Source organism: Pogona vitticeps, chromosome 2 (assembly GCF_051106095.1).
Source record: "Pogona vitticeps strain Pit_001003342236 chromosome 2, PviZW2.1, whole genome shotgun sequence".
In the NCBI taxonomy this organism is placed as follows: domain Eukaryota; kingdom Metazoa; phylum Chordata; class Lepidosauria; order Squamata; family Agamidae; genus Pogona; species Pogona vitticeps.
In genome coordinates this window covers 90160140-90177628 of record NC_135784.1, presented here as the reverse complement: position 1 = coordinate 90177628, position 17489 = coordinate 90160140, and the positions used below count along the sequence as shown (strand labels likewise).

The 17489-nt window shown below is 41.1% G+C and overlaps 2 protein-coding genes and 1 pseudogene across 30 annotated transcripts in view; 2 read left to right on the top strand and 1 right to left on the bottom strand.

Annotated features, from left to right (window-relative positions):
* SGCD (sarcoglycan delta) overlaps positions 1–17489 on the top strand; it is a 631892-nt gene that overhangs the window by 208673 nt on the left and 405730 nt on the right. For 25 of the 29 annotated variants that reach the window (XM_078385607.1, XM_072990018.2, XM_078385604.1 and 22 more), the window contains one exon: positions 7475–7707. The gene's annotated coding sequence lies outside the window, so the exon portion shown is untranslated. Of the gene's footprint in view, positions 1–2557; positions 2727–7474; positions 7708–14581; positions 14638–16193; positions 16287–17489 lie in introns of those variants that run through there. The other 4 variants (XM_072990017.2, XM_072990004.2, XM_078385606.1 and 1 more) reach the window with 3 other exon arrangements.
* LOC144586791 (uncharacterized) overlaps positions 1–17489 on the top strand; it is a 168235-nt gene that overhangs the window by 6883 nt on the left and 143863 nt on the right. The window lies entirely within an intron of this gene.
* LOC140705118 (U1 spliceosomal RNA) lies at positions 13833–13987 on the bottom strand (annotated as a pseudogene).

Here is a 17489-nt window from a genome sequence, read left to right as displayed (position 1 = left end):
GTGGATGTGGTTCTTGCCAGAGGATGTGGAAGCATAACATGCCAGCAGTAGTTTGTTTTGAACTCAGTTCATGGTAAGCGGATACATTCAAAAGCAGAGAACATGCCTTTAAACCACTTTTACCCTACAGTCAGAAATATGTGAAAGAAGTAAGTGAAAGAAGCTGCATTATGGGGCTTTATATCAGGGAACAGAGACATTCAGAACACAACATGGAATGTACATCCTCACCTGAGAAAAGGTCTGAGAACAACTATACAGATGAAATGTGATCCAGTGATATTGATTGAGGGCCCTGTGCCATTTTGTGGCCTTAAGTCATGCAGCAAATTGCATCGGCTCCTGTTCTTTGTCAAGAAGTATAAAATCCAAAGCCAATCAAGTTATTTTGACTCCTCATGTGGCCTTGTTAACATTCTTAGTTTACAGTTTTATGGATATACTTGAAATAGCTTAGATGTCCACCACAAAAAAGTAGTGTGTGCAATAGTTATACATGGCTCTTTGTCTTGGAAGACAGCATGATGTCCACCATTCTTAAAGTTTGACTTCTGAAGTAGTCACTAGAAGTGTAGGCTTCTCCCTACCCCACCACCACTTGTTTCATTTTTAAAGGAGTCTTTCTATACCGTACAGACACAACTTCCACACGTAATTTGCAACTAAACCTCCTCAGACCTAATCCTCATGAGTGTGGCAGCTTTGTCTCTTTGGAAGGCATTTGGAAGAAAGTGATGAGAGATACAATTAAATAATGAGCACCATTAACCCTTGTCTTTATTTTCATTGCACCTAGAAAGCCTTGGGGTGTACCTAAATGATGTAAAGGATGGGGGGGAGAGCTGTGTCTCAGGATCTCATTAGATTCATATCGGTACATTTGCAAACCTTCCTGTCGTTTTCTTGCAGGGCAAAGCCATAATTTAATTAATTAGCTTTATAGAATAAGTCTGACCTATCAAGCCACCACAGTCATCAAACTTTCCAATTACTTGTTGCCAACAGTGTGTAGATTTTAATTATCTTCTCATCTACAGTACAGGGGGCTCACCATTTCCTGCCATTCAGGTGCAGAGGAAGATAAAGTTTCACAGAAAAATTGAATGACACAGGCTCTTATCTTATTTATGTTTTATAGTGACCAAAGGTCATTAATGACATATGGCATTATGTTCCAAATACAGTGGGATACCCTTTGATCACTTTCCAGACAGAGAAACATGGATCCTCTATATGAACAGAAAAAAAGGAATGTTTTCTTTCTCCTCTCCTCACTCAGGAGGGAATGGAGGTCTTTATGGGTAATATGGAATGAGGTTGGAGGACTGCCAGGAGAGGACAAAATCATACTAAATTGGATGGAGCTGTGAATTACATACATTACAGGAGGAGGTGTGATTCTCTGCAGCTCCCTATGGTAGTGCACTTAAATTTTCATCTGCATAATGTGTGAAATGGACCTGAGTGTGATTGGAATAGTGCTTTTAAGATTTACATTTTCCCCTTTCACATGATCTTCAGATCCCTGTGGAGGAAGATTGGGTAAATGGATATGATTTTGTCTTATGACTTAAAAATAATCAGGCTTGAGTGAAGGTAAAGTGTATCTCTGTAAGCTATTCATCATTTTGCAAAAATAAAATAGAACTACTGTTTCTAATATAGTTGAATTCCTGCATTGAGGATTGCCTTGCAGGGTTGTGAGGTCCCCAAGCTTTCCAATTCCTGACACTCATTGGCTGTGCTAGTACCTGTAGTAAATCTAAGGGAGACCCGTAGTGTGAAGTTGCAGAAGACTGATAAAAAAGTAAAGAAATAATTCAGAATGCAGAGATAGGCTGAAGAATCTGAGAAAAAAGAAACCATGATTCATCATAGTGTGTGAATGCTTCCTAAAGCATTGCTTTGCAGATATTATTAACAGTCAAGAACATTCTTGCAACATTCCTACATTCAGAAGTCAAATACCGTACGGCAATACTGATCAAGACATTATTGCTATTGCATTTGCCAGATTACTAAACCAAACCTTCCATCATTTCTCAGGTGAAAAGAGGGGGTATAGGTATCATGGAATGACCCTAGTCAAGGATTAGTACCTAAGATTCCGCTAACACACACTAAAGACTCAAACTCAACTGTTCAATTTGTTTACTGTGAAATAACGTGTCTTGCAGGTTTAAAATATTCAGGGGCAGAGATGGAATCCATATCCTGTATCCTGTAGCATGTTATCAGTATTTTAAAATATAATGTGCAGATTTGTAAGAAGGTAAGCTTCGCACTGCAGAGTATCTTACTGTGTACATATGTGAATATTTCTACGTGACAGGCAAGATACATTTGCTACTTTACATAAAATTCATTTAACAGTTGTAACTTGCCCTGATCCATGTTTCCTGACACGAGTACTCCAGGTATACATTTTGTGGTTCTCATCTACTGGATCAGCTTATATTCTGGTACAAGTGAAACACAATGCTATTGCACCCTGCCAGATTCCTTCTAATGATGTGCCATTGCTCTCAGGTCAGCCCAAGATGAAGTAGCAAGTAGACAAACATGCTCTTGTGGTTGCTTCCTATTCAAATACAATATTGATGGACAAAAGAAGTGTTTAAGCAAACCAGTCCTGTTTCCCTGCAGTTCTGCCTCCCCTTCTGTTTGCAACATCATACTGGGCAAGCCAACTGAAAGGAGAGGAGGAGGTTAAGCAGCACCATGAGGTAAACTGCGAATTCCCCTTCCTTCTTAGATCATTCAGAATGGTCTGAAGCAGTGTTGATGGCAGTAAGCGAAATTGCTCTGTTAATCTGGAAGCCCACACACTAAATGTCAGACCCAGAAGAATGCAGAGTCTGCCAGCCAGTGTGGCCACATCAAATGCAAAAAATCTGTTTACAAAGTTAATAGGGTCTATAGCTTAACCTACTCTTGGGACATCTTTGTCAGCCTGGGCAGTGTTTATGTCATACAGAGCTTTGTTGTTTGCCGTTTCTCTGGCTCTCATCTGTTCAATTTGGAGTAGGAGGGAACTTGGAAGAAATAAATAATGTTTCTACGTACTGGTGCAGTCAGTCCTTTGTTATGCATTTGCCCCATGCCCTTAATTTGGGCTCTTGAAAGGACGGACTCTCTTACATCCAAATATTTTTTTTAAAAAAACCCACACAATAGGCATGGTTGTTTTACTTCTAGAAACCGAGATGGATTTTTCCCAGGGGGAGGAAATAGTACAAGATTTTAATGTTGCAGTGTGCTAGTTTATCAGCATACAAGTATCAGAAATAAGGTAGACTCTTCCACCCAGAGAATGGACTTGGTTTTGGTAAATCTTCCGTGATTCGGGTGATTTTGACATTTCCATTCCTTAATCACCTTGTCACCCTTCCCCGTTAGTTACTTCCCTAGCATTAGTCCCAATTGTTTCGTATAGTTGTCCTCTGAATGGTAATTTTCTTGTCTAAACCACAGAGAGCTAAATAACAGCTTTGGGTAAAATTTCTTGACCAGAGAGAAAGTGATAAATCTTCTATGTCAGTTATTGAGGTATAATAGACTGTATAATATCCAAGAACAACCATAGGAGCAAGATGTAAGAGTTTGGGGAGATACAGCTATAAATTAGTCCATTGCAGTCATCTGGCGTGGGAGGAACTGAACAATTAGCATATCACCTTCAAGTGTACTACCACTACAGCAAATTGTATTTGATATGCAGTCATGGCTGCTTTGCCAAACCATTTGGTCTTCTGATAATTATCAAGTTAAAAACATTTATCAAGCATTAAAACAATGGAAAAGTTAGTATGAACTCTGATACAGTTGGGAAAGTGGTCCAACAGCACTTTCCTTATCCATTCCTGATTTGGAGCTTAATTTGGAAACTTGAGATTCCTCTGACGATATCATGCAAGCCCTTTATTTAAAGCCCTCTCATTTTTGTTATAACTAGGAACCATTTCTGTAACTATTTTTCTAAGAGAAGTATTAGGGAATGAGTTTATGCAGCATTGATTGCACATTCTTATGAATAAATATTCTACCCTTAGTTGCTTCGTATGCAGCTGGAAAAGAATAATATATTTAGCATTTAACCAGGGAATATGTCATTCATATATCTTCAGGTCTCTTGACTTCTAAGTATTTAATCTTTCCAGTGTCAAACTCCACCCCCCACATGAGCCAGATTCATAATAATCAACACTTTAACTCCCAGAATCCTTCAGCCAGCATAACGAGTCAAATATCCAGTAATCTAGTTATTTAAGGTGGAAACTCAAATACCTGTACAAATTTTCATGTTTCATGTTTCTAGCACATGTTTCAGAGATCTGACCATTTTGAATAGAGGATTACAACCTCCAGTTTCCCCCAGTGACCACAGTAATTGGAGAGACAATCTAATCACTGATATAATTTGGGACATCATTGGTTTCAAAAGAAAATTTTATGCTTCTGTTTCTTTTAGTTTCTGAGATGTTTTTCAGTCAGAGGAGTGCAGTTTCTCCCAGCTAATTTATTGAAATACAAGGCTCAGAATCTTCCAAGCAACATGGCGAACTGTTATGTAACATATACATTTATTTCAGTTGGAAACCTCAGTGGTATTTGTACAAAATTTCATGCTTTTAGCACTTAATAGTTCTTTCAAGATCTTTCACTTTCTGGTGTGTTTATGATGTTTCATGCATTATTGGCATCTTTAGATCTATTTTGTACTTCTTCAAGGAATGTTATTTTTATTTTTTTACTAATCCACATACTCTGCTTTGGTTTGAAGTGAGACTGGTGTTAGTTCAGTACAGTACTTTGTGAGCACTCTGACCACTCACTGGTTACATGAAAATAATCAACATACAGTTAATATACACCTTTTAAAGAAGGTGATCAAATATCCTAACTTCGAAATATGGATCTGTCCAAAAATATGTGAGTTAATATCCTCCAGATGTTTTGGGCTGTAGATTCAGTAATCCCTGGCCAAGTGTGTTTTAGATATGGAAGTGGAAATCCTAATGTTGTCATGTGGTGCGATCATTTTAGAATGTTGGACTATAACCGAGAACACTTGGATTCAAATCCTCATTTGGCCGTGACACTATTTTATCTTGAGGAAATCAATCCCTCTTAACCTAACCTGTCTCACAAAATTATTGAGAGAACATCTATGCTGCCTTCAGCATTTCGGAAGTAAAGTGGGATGTAAAGTTTACAAATAAATTACTTCAGCCCTGTTCAGATATTCTGATTCTGTGGGAATTACCTCTATATGGAGGGGTCTGGAAAAGCAAACTAGCCCTGCTCATTGTGTTTGAACTTCTAGTCTCATTGCACATGTGAGGTCAACCTTTTGGAAGAAGAGTCATGTTGTGGAGAGCATCCACTTATGTGAGTATCTTGTTTTGTCGAGAGCATCCACTTTGTAGAAGAAACTCCCCCTTTCAGAAACTTGAAGGTGACCAGAAATTAAGAAGGAGGAGGGGGTAGTGATGGCACACTCCCCTCTGCACACGTTTATTCACCACAGAACCAGAACACCTGAATAGAGCTTTCTCTTTGGGGAATGAGAATATTGTGCTGTCTGCTGGATATCTCTGCTCATATAGGTCTAAGAATCAGCACTTTACAGTTTGCTGCTGTGCTCATATCCTTGTAATGGCCATGTTAATGGCTAGGACAGAATAAGGTTTTTTCCTTTATTCAAGCTGGAGGCACACTTTTCTGCCTGTACTCTAATTTGTAATCCACTTCAGTGGCACAAGAATCCAAAATTATTGAAACCTTAAGTGCACACACACAGCACTATAGTTAAAGCGAAGTGCCAAAATGCCCTTGGCAAACTGATGAACGCTGGCAGACTGAATGGAAGAGAAGCTTCCGAAAACATATTTTTCCACAGATAAGACAGCACTTGTTTTCAATCTATCTATGCTACGTTTGTCCTTTAGTTCAGGCAAAACAACTCCCTCTCCTCAAACCAGGAAACATACTGCAGTTGTCAGAGTGTTAGTTCTTAAGTAATTGTTACTAGATAGGGACAGATGGGAAGAGGATTGGTTTGGACAAGAGTGTGTTCACTGCAAGTTTCTAGCAGTGTTGCCTTGTTATGGCGCAGCTAGTTGTCTAAACGTTCTTTTTGTGTTTCAAAGGAGATGACTAGCATGATAAGCAATGGGATGGTAGTCATGCCTCGTTTTCTAAATGCAGCAGGGCTTTTTTTTTTCAGACACATGACTAGTTGTTTCTGGATCCTGATACCCTGTATTTGCTATGAAAGCTGGCTCTTATTTGGCCGAATGAGAAGAGGCTATATTGCTTATGGTATTTCTGTAATGATCTAGGATCCCTGGTGGGTTAACCTGGAGGAAAACTTTAAACACCCCCAAATTAGCTGCGTTGCTGACTAGACCATATTATGAAAGCTGCCTGATTGATTGATTGATTGATTGATTGATTGATTGATTGATTGATTGATTTAATCTAACAAAATGTTAAGCTGTTGAGCTTTCTCTTGGGAGATGAAATCAAGCTTTGATACATCTAAACATGATGAGCCAGGCATAATAATGTTCTAATTATTATCAGCTTTGGCAACATCCCTTTTGGAATATGAGATGTTGCTGTACAAAAATAAGTCATTATAGAGATAGAGTCTGAATAGTTGTTAAGAAGACCATTTTGTGCCTGAATCAAAATGCCTCTGCAGCAATCACATACAGGTTAAGAAGGTTCTTTCTTCCCTTGTATATTGCATTCTGCTTTCCTTCTTACATATCCACCCATTGCAGCCTCGAGTTGCTCACTCAAGGTATAATAACAAAGCTCTCTCTATTTAATTTTTCTTTATTTTCATTTGGAAAAGTGATACCACAATAAATGCTGGATAGTTCAGTGGTTTAGACAAGAGGTTGGGAGTTCAGTTCCCCACTGTGCCTCCTTGATATGGGTGGAACTTGATGATCAATAGGGTCCCTTTCAGCTCTGCAGTTCAAGTATTCATATTATTAAATGAATTTTGGGTCCAAATTGAAAACTGTTGTAATGATCTACTTTGGATTTGTTGATTTGTTTAGATTTTTAATTTAAAAACCTGTCATTCCAGCAATATTCATCATTTTGAATACTTGGTTTAGCTTGTAATTAAAAATGTCCATTTCTGATCAAACAACCCAGATTACAATAAAACATATCTCAGCCCATCTCTACTACCCAATTTAGTGTCACAGAAATAGTGATGGAAAGCTTGAATAGTTTTGCAGCACAGTTCTTGAATTCAAATATTGCCCTCAGAAAGTGCCACACATGATGGATTGTCAGTGGATTTTTGTCCCTGTTTGACATTTTATTCCCATCAGATGTTGTCTTATGTTCTGTTCTGAATCAGCCAAACAAGTGACCTTAGAATTTAACACCACACTTTCTTTCTTTCTTTCTTTCTTTTCTCTTTCTTTTGTACTATGGCTCTTATAAGAACCGAAGAGCATTATAGTCATCCTCGGGAAAAAGATATATATGTACATACATACAGAAGGCTAAGTCTGTGTGGAGTTGGAGGCTGATATCTCGTTGACAGCAACCTGAGTAACCTATCCCTGCTGCAATGTTGGTCTGAAAAGAAAGAAGAAAAAGAAGAAGAAAGAAGAAAGAGAGAAGAGGAATAAAAGAAACCCCAGCACAAATAACTGAACAGTCAGGCTTGACAAGGTATGTATCTCCGTTAACTATTTCTAATTTTTCTATTTAATGCAAAATCTTACGTAGTTTGTTCACAACTGTTAAACCAATCAGTGATGTTGAATTACTTTATAAGTTATTGCCTAACTGCCCCAGGCCTGTATTAAATTATCTTATCACTTGATTAGTGTATATTAGCTTAAGTAATTTTGGTACAAGCAAATGCCTTTAGTATGAAAAGAAAATGGCTGGTTCTTTTTTTTATTTGTTTTGTTCTGTTGTTTGCAATATTTATAAGAGAGAAGGTTAGACAGTAGTACAGGTATAAGTTATCTTGATCTTACTTCCTTCCTGACCTTGAATGAAATATCCTGTAGTGTTACATTACTGCAGTGATGTTAAGTATGAGAGACTTGAATAGTTTTGTGTGGCATATCAGGTATGACATAGAGTTATATCTTTTACTTGGCTGGGTAGAAAGAGATAAGAAAAAAGCATATTGTGCTTAATCGTTTTTGGGGAACAGGAAATTGCACACCATAAAAGCAGGAGGCTTATTCTAACAGATACAGAATAACTTACACTGTGTGACGATTCCACTCATGTTGGTTTTGATCAGGTTGTTTATAGACAACAAATCGGCCATTTATTCAATAGATCTAGTTGAGTTTTGTTTAATGATAAACCCATTATGTACAAGAGACCTAGGTGCCATTCTCAGAAATGTCTGATTTTAAAATAGGAGATTGGTTACATGACACAAAGAAGCTGTGCACTGTTTAGCTATGATTAAGAGCTGAATCAGTCCAAAAACTGAAAGCCTTATTGTAACACCCACCCACGAGTGAGCTTATTAAGGAAAAATGTATAGAACCCATAACCCTGTGGTCCATGATAGAATGGATGCCTAGAAGCTGTAGGATTTTTCAGATATATCCATCTGAAGGCAGAAAGTCATCAAAGGAGAGATCAGGTCTCATTTACTTTCTGCTTGTAATTATGGAGCCTCTTTTCCAACATGGGAACTGAGTGTGAGGTATCATTTGCAAGCATCTGTGAATGGCAATATCCTACAACTGCAGCATTTACTGGTATCCACAGAAGGTCCTGCAGCACAAAGCACATCAGAAATCTTACTCATCCTGGGAAACACTCAATTCATCAGTTTAGAAACCTCCAGGGTTTGTCTACAAATATTTATTTCATTTAATCCACTTAATAAATATTTTTAGGAATAGATGGAACAAGAAATTGGAGTGCCCTGTTTTGCTTAATCAATGGAAGATGGTCTAAATCTATATGTGTGCTTATCCATGGATATTAAGCCACAGAAGACTATGTTTAGTCTTACTGGATACTACTATGACATTGTCTTTTGACTTGCTGTTTTGCCTGTATAGTATAGTATTTTTCAGATGCTATATAAACAATTATGGTGGTTCCATATCTCATAAATGTTACAATAATAATAATAATAATAATAATAATAATAATAATAATAATAATAACAACAACAACAACAACAACAACAACAACAACAACAACAACAACAACAACAACAACAACAACAACAACAACAACAACAACAACAACAATCATCATCATCTTTGTGAGAATGGCTGATGGTCAGATTCCAAAAGATCTCCTATATGGAGAATTAGTGCAGGGAAATCGCCCCAGAGGGAGACCACAGCTGCGATACAAGGATATCTGCAAGCAGGATCTGAAGGCCTTAGGAATGGACCTCAACAGGTGGGAAACCCTGACATCTGAGCATTCAGCCTGGAGGCAGGCGGTGCATCATGGCCTCTCCCAATTTGAAGAGACACTTGTACAGCAGGCTGATGCCTACTACATCATCATCTTAGAACTGCAGAGCTGGAAGGGACTCTATGGATCATCAAGTCCAACCCCTGTCAAGGAGGCACTGTGAGGAATTGAATTCCCACCCTCTGGCTCTGCTATCAGATGCCTAAACCACTGAGCTATCCAGCAGTTTAAGTACCTGTACATTCACAAAAATGCTCTGACTTAACCAGACACATATATCATCTCATCATCAATGTGATAATCTTGTAATTACATACAGCAGTGGTCCCCAACCTTGGGCCTCCAGATGTTCTTGGACTACAACTCGCAGAGCCTACACCACCACCTCTTCTGGCCAGGATTTCTGGGAGTTTAAGTCCAAGAACATTTGGAGGCCCAAGGTTGAGTACCACTGACATACAGAACGTCACAAATGCAACAATGAATTTTTAGGCAACACTCAGATCTGTTTTGTTTTTTTATGTGCTTGCAGAAAGATAAAAAACTACATTGCTTGTCTAATAAAGTATGAAAGGCCCATGCAAAGAGAACTACTGTCTGTTGAATGGAAGTGACAGCCGACAAGGGCTTGGGCTGCTGGTTCAGAGACTCTCATGTACCATTCTCATGCTTATACAGCTTCTATTGTGTGCATTTTTTTAATATTTTCATGCTGTTGGACTATTTTTAAAGGCTTTACAAATGTAAATATTAAAAATAGGGATGGGACTGTTGTATTTTAATGAAATGGAAAAATACAAAGAAATGTTTTTTAACATGCTCATTTTCTTTCTTTTTTTTTCTTTTTTTTGTTCACCAATGATAGCCTCTTAAACATAAATGTGTCATGTTAATGAAAGAGGGACATGAAAGTTATGACTGTATGTGTGTTTGTGTGTGTGTTTTCTTCTTTTGTTTAACCTTTCTTTCACTTTTTGTCTGTCAAATTTCCTGGGAAGCATTTCGTCGGGTAGCATAATGAGGATTGCTGTCAGCAATCAGTCCGACCATCCAGGAAGAGAAGGAATTTTGAAGGTGTAAAAGGGCCTGGGTTGATTAGAAGCAAGTGGGAGTTTTATTTCTTTGCTTCATTCATTCCTTGTAATATATTAGCCTTTAACCTGTGGTTCTTGTCTCCCACCCTCAGTACCTCATTCTAATTTGGATCCACTCCTCATTTTTTCTTGTCTTATCTTAAACAAAAGGTAAAGGTAAAAGTTCCCCTTGACAATTTTTGTCCAGTCGTGTTCGACTCTAGGGGGCGGTGCTCATCCCCGTTTCCAAGCCATAGAGCCAGCGTTTTGTCCAAAGACAATCTTCCGCGGTCACATGGCCAGTGCGACTTAGATACGGAACACTGTTACCTTCCCACTGAGGTGGTCCCTATTTATCTACTTGCATTTGTATGCTTTCGAACCGCTAGGTTGGCGGGAGCTGGGACAAGCGACAGGCGCTCACTCCGTCGCGTGGATTCGATCTTATGACTGCTTGGTCTTCTGACCCTGCAGCACAGGTTTCTGCGGTTTAGCCCGCAGCGCCACCACATCCCTTAAACAAAAGGACTGGTGCACAAAAAGCACAAAAATGAAATAAGCACCCAGTGGAAAACACTCAAGTTTAAATAAAAATGAAAGTTTTCATCATGTGCCTTACTAATTAAAAAAAATAACAGAAAGCAAATGTGTCTGGAATGGTCTGTGTACAGTCTTATAGACAAGGCTGTTTAATGCAAAGTCAGGAACAGGGAGGTTGTGTGGAATGTTACATTTATCAAAATTATATTTAGTCGGAGTTTGTTTCTGCAACAAACATTGATGCTTGTGTATCAGAGTTCATCTATGACTCTTCACTCTTTTTTTAACAAAAAGGACATATTTCCTGTTTATAGTAGTATTTTCACACTGATCTGAAGATGTGCATACATCTACAATTTCAAATTGTTATATTCACAATATATTTTTTAAAAGTGATGATTTTTCATTGAACATGTGTTTCTTCAAAAAATACACACAAGAGTCTCAAATGAGAGTTCATGTGATATGCTTTACAAATTTCAATGTATTTAGTTGGCTTTGGAAGATTGATTCTTGGATACAGCTCATATTTCTTTTACCTTGAAGCTATTCCTTAACTTTTTATATTGGTTATACTTTCAGAATATGTAGTAGTATTACCGTTCCTAAAGCTGTCCGTTGTATGGCACATGGCTAACTCTGTACAGTTGTGCCTCGCTTAACGAGTGCCCTGTTTAACGAAAAAATCGCATAGCAATGGCTTTGTTGCCATCGCTTTTGCGATCGCAAAACGATCTTGCCTATGGGGAAAAATCGCTTTGCGATTTTTCCCCATAGGCACCATTTTCCCCCAGCTGAGCGGCGGGAGCTTTGAAGCCCCGCTGCTCAGCTGGGGGAAAATGTCGGCAGTGGGCTGCGGCCTCGGAAGGACCCCGAAGCCACCGTCCCCTGCCGACAATTCCCTTCCGAGCTCCGGGGACAGGCTGGGGGGTGGACCGGGAAGCTTGAAGCCTCTCCGCGCCGCCTACCCCGGCCGTTCCCGGACTTCCAGAAGTCCGAGAACAGCCTGGGTAGGCGGCGCGGGGAGGCTACCGGCATCGGGGACAGGCTGGGGGGTGGACCGGGGAGCTTGAAGACTCTCCGCGCCGCCTACCCAGGTCGTTCCCGGACTTCTGGAAGTCCGGGAATGACCTGGGTAAGCAGCGCTGGGAGGCTTCAAGCTTCTCGATCCACCCCCCAGCCTGTCCCCGATGCCGGTAGCCTCTCCGCGCCGCCTACCCCAGCCGTTCCTGGACTTCCAGAAGTCCGGGAACAGCCTGGGTAAGCAGCGCGGGAAGGCTTCAAGCTTCCCGATTCACCCCCCAGCCTGTCCCCGCCACTTAAAGCCTCCTTGCGCCGCCTACCCAGCCCGTTCTCGGACACCTAGGTGTCCGAGAACGGGCTGGGTAGGCGGCGCAAGGAGGCTTTAAGCGGCGGGGACAGGCTGGGGGGTGGATCGGGAAGCTTGAAGCCTCCCAGCGCTGCTTACCCAGGTCGTTCCCGGACTTCCAGAAGTCTGGGAACGACCTGGGTAGGCGGCGCGGAGAGGCTTCAAGCTCCCCGGTCCATCCCCCAGCCTGTCCCCGATGCCGATAGCCTCCCCCGCCGCCTACCCAGCCCGTTCTCGGACACCTAGGAGTCCGAGAACGGGCTGGGTAGGTGGCGCAAGGAGGCTTTAAGCGGCGGGGACAGGCTGGGTGGTGGATCGGGAAGCTTGAAGCCTCCCAGTGCTGCTTACCCAGGTCGTTCCCGGACTTCCGGAAGTCCGGGAACGACCTTGGTAGGCGGCGCGGAGAGGCTTCAAGCTCCCCGGTCCACCCCCCAGCCTGTTCTCCGATGCCGGTAGCCTCCCCCGCCGCCTACCCAGCCCGTTCTCGGACACCTAGGTGTCCGAGAACGGGCTGGGTAGGCGGCGCAAGGAGGCTTTAAGCGGCGGGGACAGGCTGGGGGGTGGATCGGGAAGCTTGAAGCCTCCCAGCGCTGCTTACCCAGGTCGTTCCCGGACTTCCAGAAGTCCGGGAACGACCTGGGTAGGCGGCGCGGAGAGGCTTCAAGCTCCCCGATCCACCCCCCAGCCTGTCCCCACCGCTTAAAGGGTAACCGCAGCGGCTACCCCAGCCATGGCCGGACTCTAGGGAGTCCAGCCATGGCTGAGGTAGCCGCCATGGGTCAGATCGAAGCCGCGGGGGGAGGGAAAAAACCGGATAATCCGTTCCAGTTGGAACGGATTAACCGGTTTTCAATGCATTCCTATGGGAAATGGTGCTTCCCATAACGATGTTTTCACATAACGTTTTTTTTTCTGGAACCAATTAACATCGTTATGCGAGGCACCACTGTAATTGTCATTGGCAGTAAAACAATAATCCATCTATTGTCTGGGAGATGAATATGTCTTTTTAATCTATGAATGATTCTTAAACTTTTCCTGCATGATCATTTCCTAGGGTGACTCATCCAACAGATACCTTATACCGTATTTTTTGCTCCATAAGATGCATTTCTCCCCCCCCCCCAAATAATGGGAGAGAAAGTATGTGCGTCTTATGGAACAAATACAGTAAAAAAGGGGTTCAACCACCACCACCCAGAAGCCCCCCACTGCCATGCTGGGAGGCCTCTGAACTAGCACCAGAGTCTGCTTGCTGTTTGGACCTCACCATTCTGCACTGCTGGCTTTCCAGGATCTGCTTCCTGGAGCCCACCTGGAAAACCAGCAAGGCCAACAGGCCTATGGCAGCAGGCAGTGAAAACAGCCAAGGACAAAAGGGGAAAGAGTAATTCTAAAAAAACCAGCAGAAAGCACAAACACAGTCCCCCACTTAGGCAGTTGATTTTCCCATATTTGGGGAAATCACAGGGGTCAGCACATTCAAAGTGCAATTGATGAGCCTCACCCTGGGAAAACCACTTTGATGATCATGGTATCTCCCCTGCCAGGTATGAGTTGGAATGGCCTCTGAACCTCCTGCCCCTTTCTGTGCCCTGTCCCCCAAAGGCATGGTGACCCCCCGGCTGCAACTCCTGATCAGAACAGGGCTGCACAGCCCCAGTCCCGAAAGAGGCCAGGAGAGCTATTCAGTGTTTTGGGGTGCCCCACAGGACCCCCATCAGCGGCTGGATGTTCCTCCCACAATCCTCCAGTGCACAGATATTAGCATACCTAATATGCGGGGAAGGCAGGGAAAGCGGGGAAATTCAAACTTTCAGTTACTGAAGAGGCTGCTTTCTGCTTCCTTGCTAGTCCAAGCAGTTAGAGAGCTGGGAGAGAGACCTGGGACTGCCTGGTATTGTCATTTTAAAATGTAATATTTAGTTTAAAAGCTGTTTGTTTGGGGTTAGTGCTTGGGTGAAAGATGCTGTTTGAGTTGAAACCTGCTTGTGTAGAAACGTGCATACTTGCTTTAAAAGCTGCCTAGGAAGTGTTCAGACCAGCGCCGATCAGCTGCTAGGTGGGGAGAGGGGAGGGGAAAGGAGCAGGAGCAGAGAAGAGCACAAAATGGCTGCCTGCTGGCTTTTAGCTGTTTGGGGCTCTTTTTTAGCTGTTCTGGGATCTACCAAGGCACTGTGAAGAGCAAGGCTCAGTCTACAGTACCTGGTAAGTGACTTTCTTTTAAGTTTTTTAAAGTTTCTGACCTTCCCCCCCCATAAAAATGCATGAATTAATTTTCAATGCATTTCTATGGGAAATTTGGATTCAACTTGCTAACTTTTCAACTAGTTCTGGGCATCTAATAGAGAATGTATTTCCAAAGGGTGTTGCAGCAAGGAAACTAACTGTGCCTCATGACTTCTAACTGGATTACAGTACCTGCTTCCTGATTTCAGCTACTATAGTTTGTATTCAGTTTTTTTTTTTTTTTTGCTCGTCAAGAACATTGGTCATGGCTTTGTGTGGCCTAACCTGTTGTGCCTTGCATGCTATAAACGTTCAATTATGTCAGAAAATGAAGATTTGGTCTTATGCTGAGCATGTGCTACTGCTGGTGAATGGGATCAGGTTAAGCTTTGTGTTGCTTTTTTTTTTTTGCATAACCTAAAGTAAATAAGGAAAACCAGCTGTTAAATAGTTTAATTCCACTATTTATCCTCCACACAACTAAAAGGGACCTCTCAATGCAGTGCCAAATCAGACAAACCATTTCTAAGTTAATATAGGCTTGAGCTGTAGCTGAGCAGAGTTGCACAACAATCTCATCTGTCATTGAGACATTTCTATAAGCATGGGGAGGAGGTGGATGAAAGGAAATGTAAAATATACGTAGAGTGGTATAGGTCTTATCACTGGCTGATAATGGTCTATATTAATGCCACTGTTGACTGCTGTTCACTTTACATGGTTCAAATGTTATTCTGTTATAGTTTATTAAATATTTTTTAGACTGTTTGGTTCAGAATATATTTTCCCTGTGTTTCTCCTCTAAAAATTAGGGGCATCTTAAGGTCAGGTGCATCTTATGGAGCAAAAAATATGGTAATATAGTTTAAGTCTGAAGAACTTGTATTCTGCATAGAGTCACTTCCCCTGGGGCAGTATTCAGCATACAACCCACTTTATACAAGCAGACATTTTCTGAAAATAATCAGTCAATGGCCATCTTTAGTTGGAACATGTGCTTATGGAAGACCTTACGCTGTCTTGGCCAGAGGACTCTCTTCCTACTTTTGAATTGCTTGAATTTTTAGTTTACCCACTGTATTACTCACGGCAGAACGGACAAGCTCACCTATCAATGCCGTACTCTGGGGAAGAGGCCTTTTCCTCAAAATGATGCATAACTTCATAAAAGTTGATACAGTAGATGCTTTAAACACCATCTCAGCAAAGCAGCATCAGCACAAAATGAGGTATCGACAATAGCATAGGATGAGTGCTCTGCATAGCCCTGCCAGATATACTCTTGGCCACCCTCCTGATGGAGTGAGTGTGCAGGAAGGTGTGACAATAGCAGCAGCTAGCTGTTGAACCAGTTGGGGGCACATAATATACTGGTACAGCCATATGAGCTTCTAAGAAAACCAGCTCAGAATAGAATCTTTAAGGAAGGAAGATTTATTTTATCCTTCACCCCCCCCCAATGATACCAGACAAGTTATAAAATATTAAAGTAGATTTATACCAGCTCTGCTGATCATGTTTTTATATACATACAGGTTTTTTTTGAAGAAGAAGATGCAAGGTCGGTTTTTGTACACCTGCTTCACTACTTAAGATAAGCGGGATCTTTGACAAAGAATAACACTGAGGTAAATTTTCTCAAACCCTTTCCAAGACTATGTTGTCACCTGGATGCTGAAGCAATGTCTTTTATATTTTCTTTGCCAAGTTGCAAGATCAGCAGACTTACTGCTAACATATCAAAACTTGTGGTGGTACCACATTTGCAGCCTGTTTCACCCAGCCTGTCCTGACACAGCTTTAACAAAATTCATCACCTTGACATATACCAAAGCACAATCTCCGGTAACTGATACCTCTGTGGAAAAAAACACGATAGCATCAGCAGAACTGGGTAGATGTTTTTGGAAGGGATGGGGGTGGAGGACGGGGGGGCGGGAAACACCTTACATCATAAACTAGCATAGGCATAAAATAGATCCATCAAATGCAGAATGATGTAATGACAGTCATGTAGTCCTTTGGTCAATTCATAAAAATCCCTCATAGATATGCTGAATCCTTGATGACAATTTTCTTTAGTGCGATTAGTATTTCCCGAAACATCCATCAAAAGTCAAGAATTCAAGAATATTTCATTCTTATGACAAGCTCAGCCAAAATCCACATATATAGAATATGTGAGGTTATATGTATGCCTCATGAAGAATCCTCAGGCTGAACTAAATATAATGGCATGTAGGCAGATGCTGGTGACATTCATTACTAGATGTTGACTGATTGTTACAATGGAAGCTGATTTTGTTCTCTTTTTTTGTGGCATAATCGCCCCCCCCTCAAGTTGATTTCCTTGCATCATGAATTTATTCTAGTATGTATGTCGCAAACCCAGTTCAAAATGTTTTCCTACTTTTATAACTGTTATAGCATGAATTTGTGTTTTCTGTTTTGGTAGGAGTCAATTTTTTTTTATAAAAGTGAACATTTTGTAATATATTAAGGTACTGGATTTTCTGAAGTTTGCTGAAAGAAAAAACTTGTAAAGTATTTTGTTTGCCCCTTAGTGAGCCAAGAAGTTGGCAAATAATTAAAATGCTTGACAGATACTGCATAGGCTCTAAAGTTTAATTACATAAGTGAATGTTATATCCCAGAATGAACCTGCTCTTTTAAGGATAACAAAAATAATTGCCTATCTGTTATGAATCTTAGGTTCCTGCTAATTACCTGTGTCATCACTGTAATGTTATTAGAACACTAAATATTAGTGAAATGTTAATGGCATATTAACAAAATAACTCAGTTGTCTTTCATAAAGCCATAAGAACATT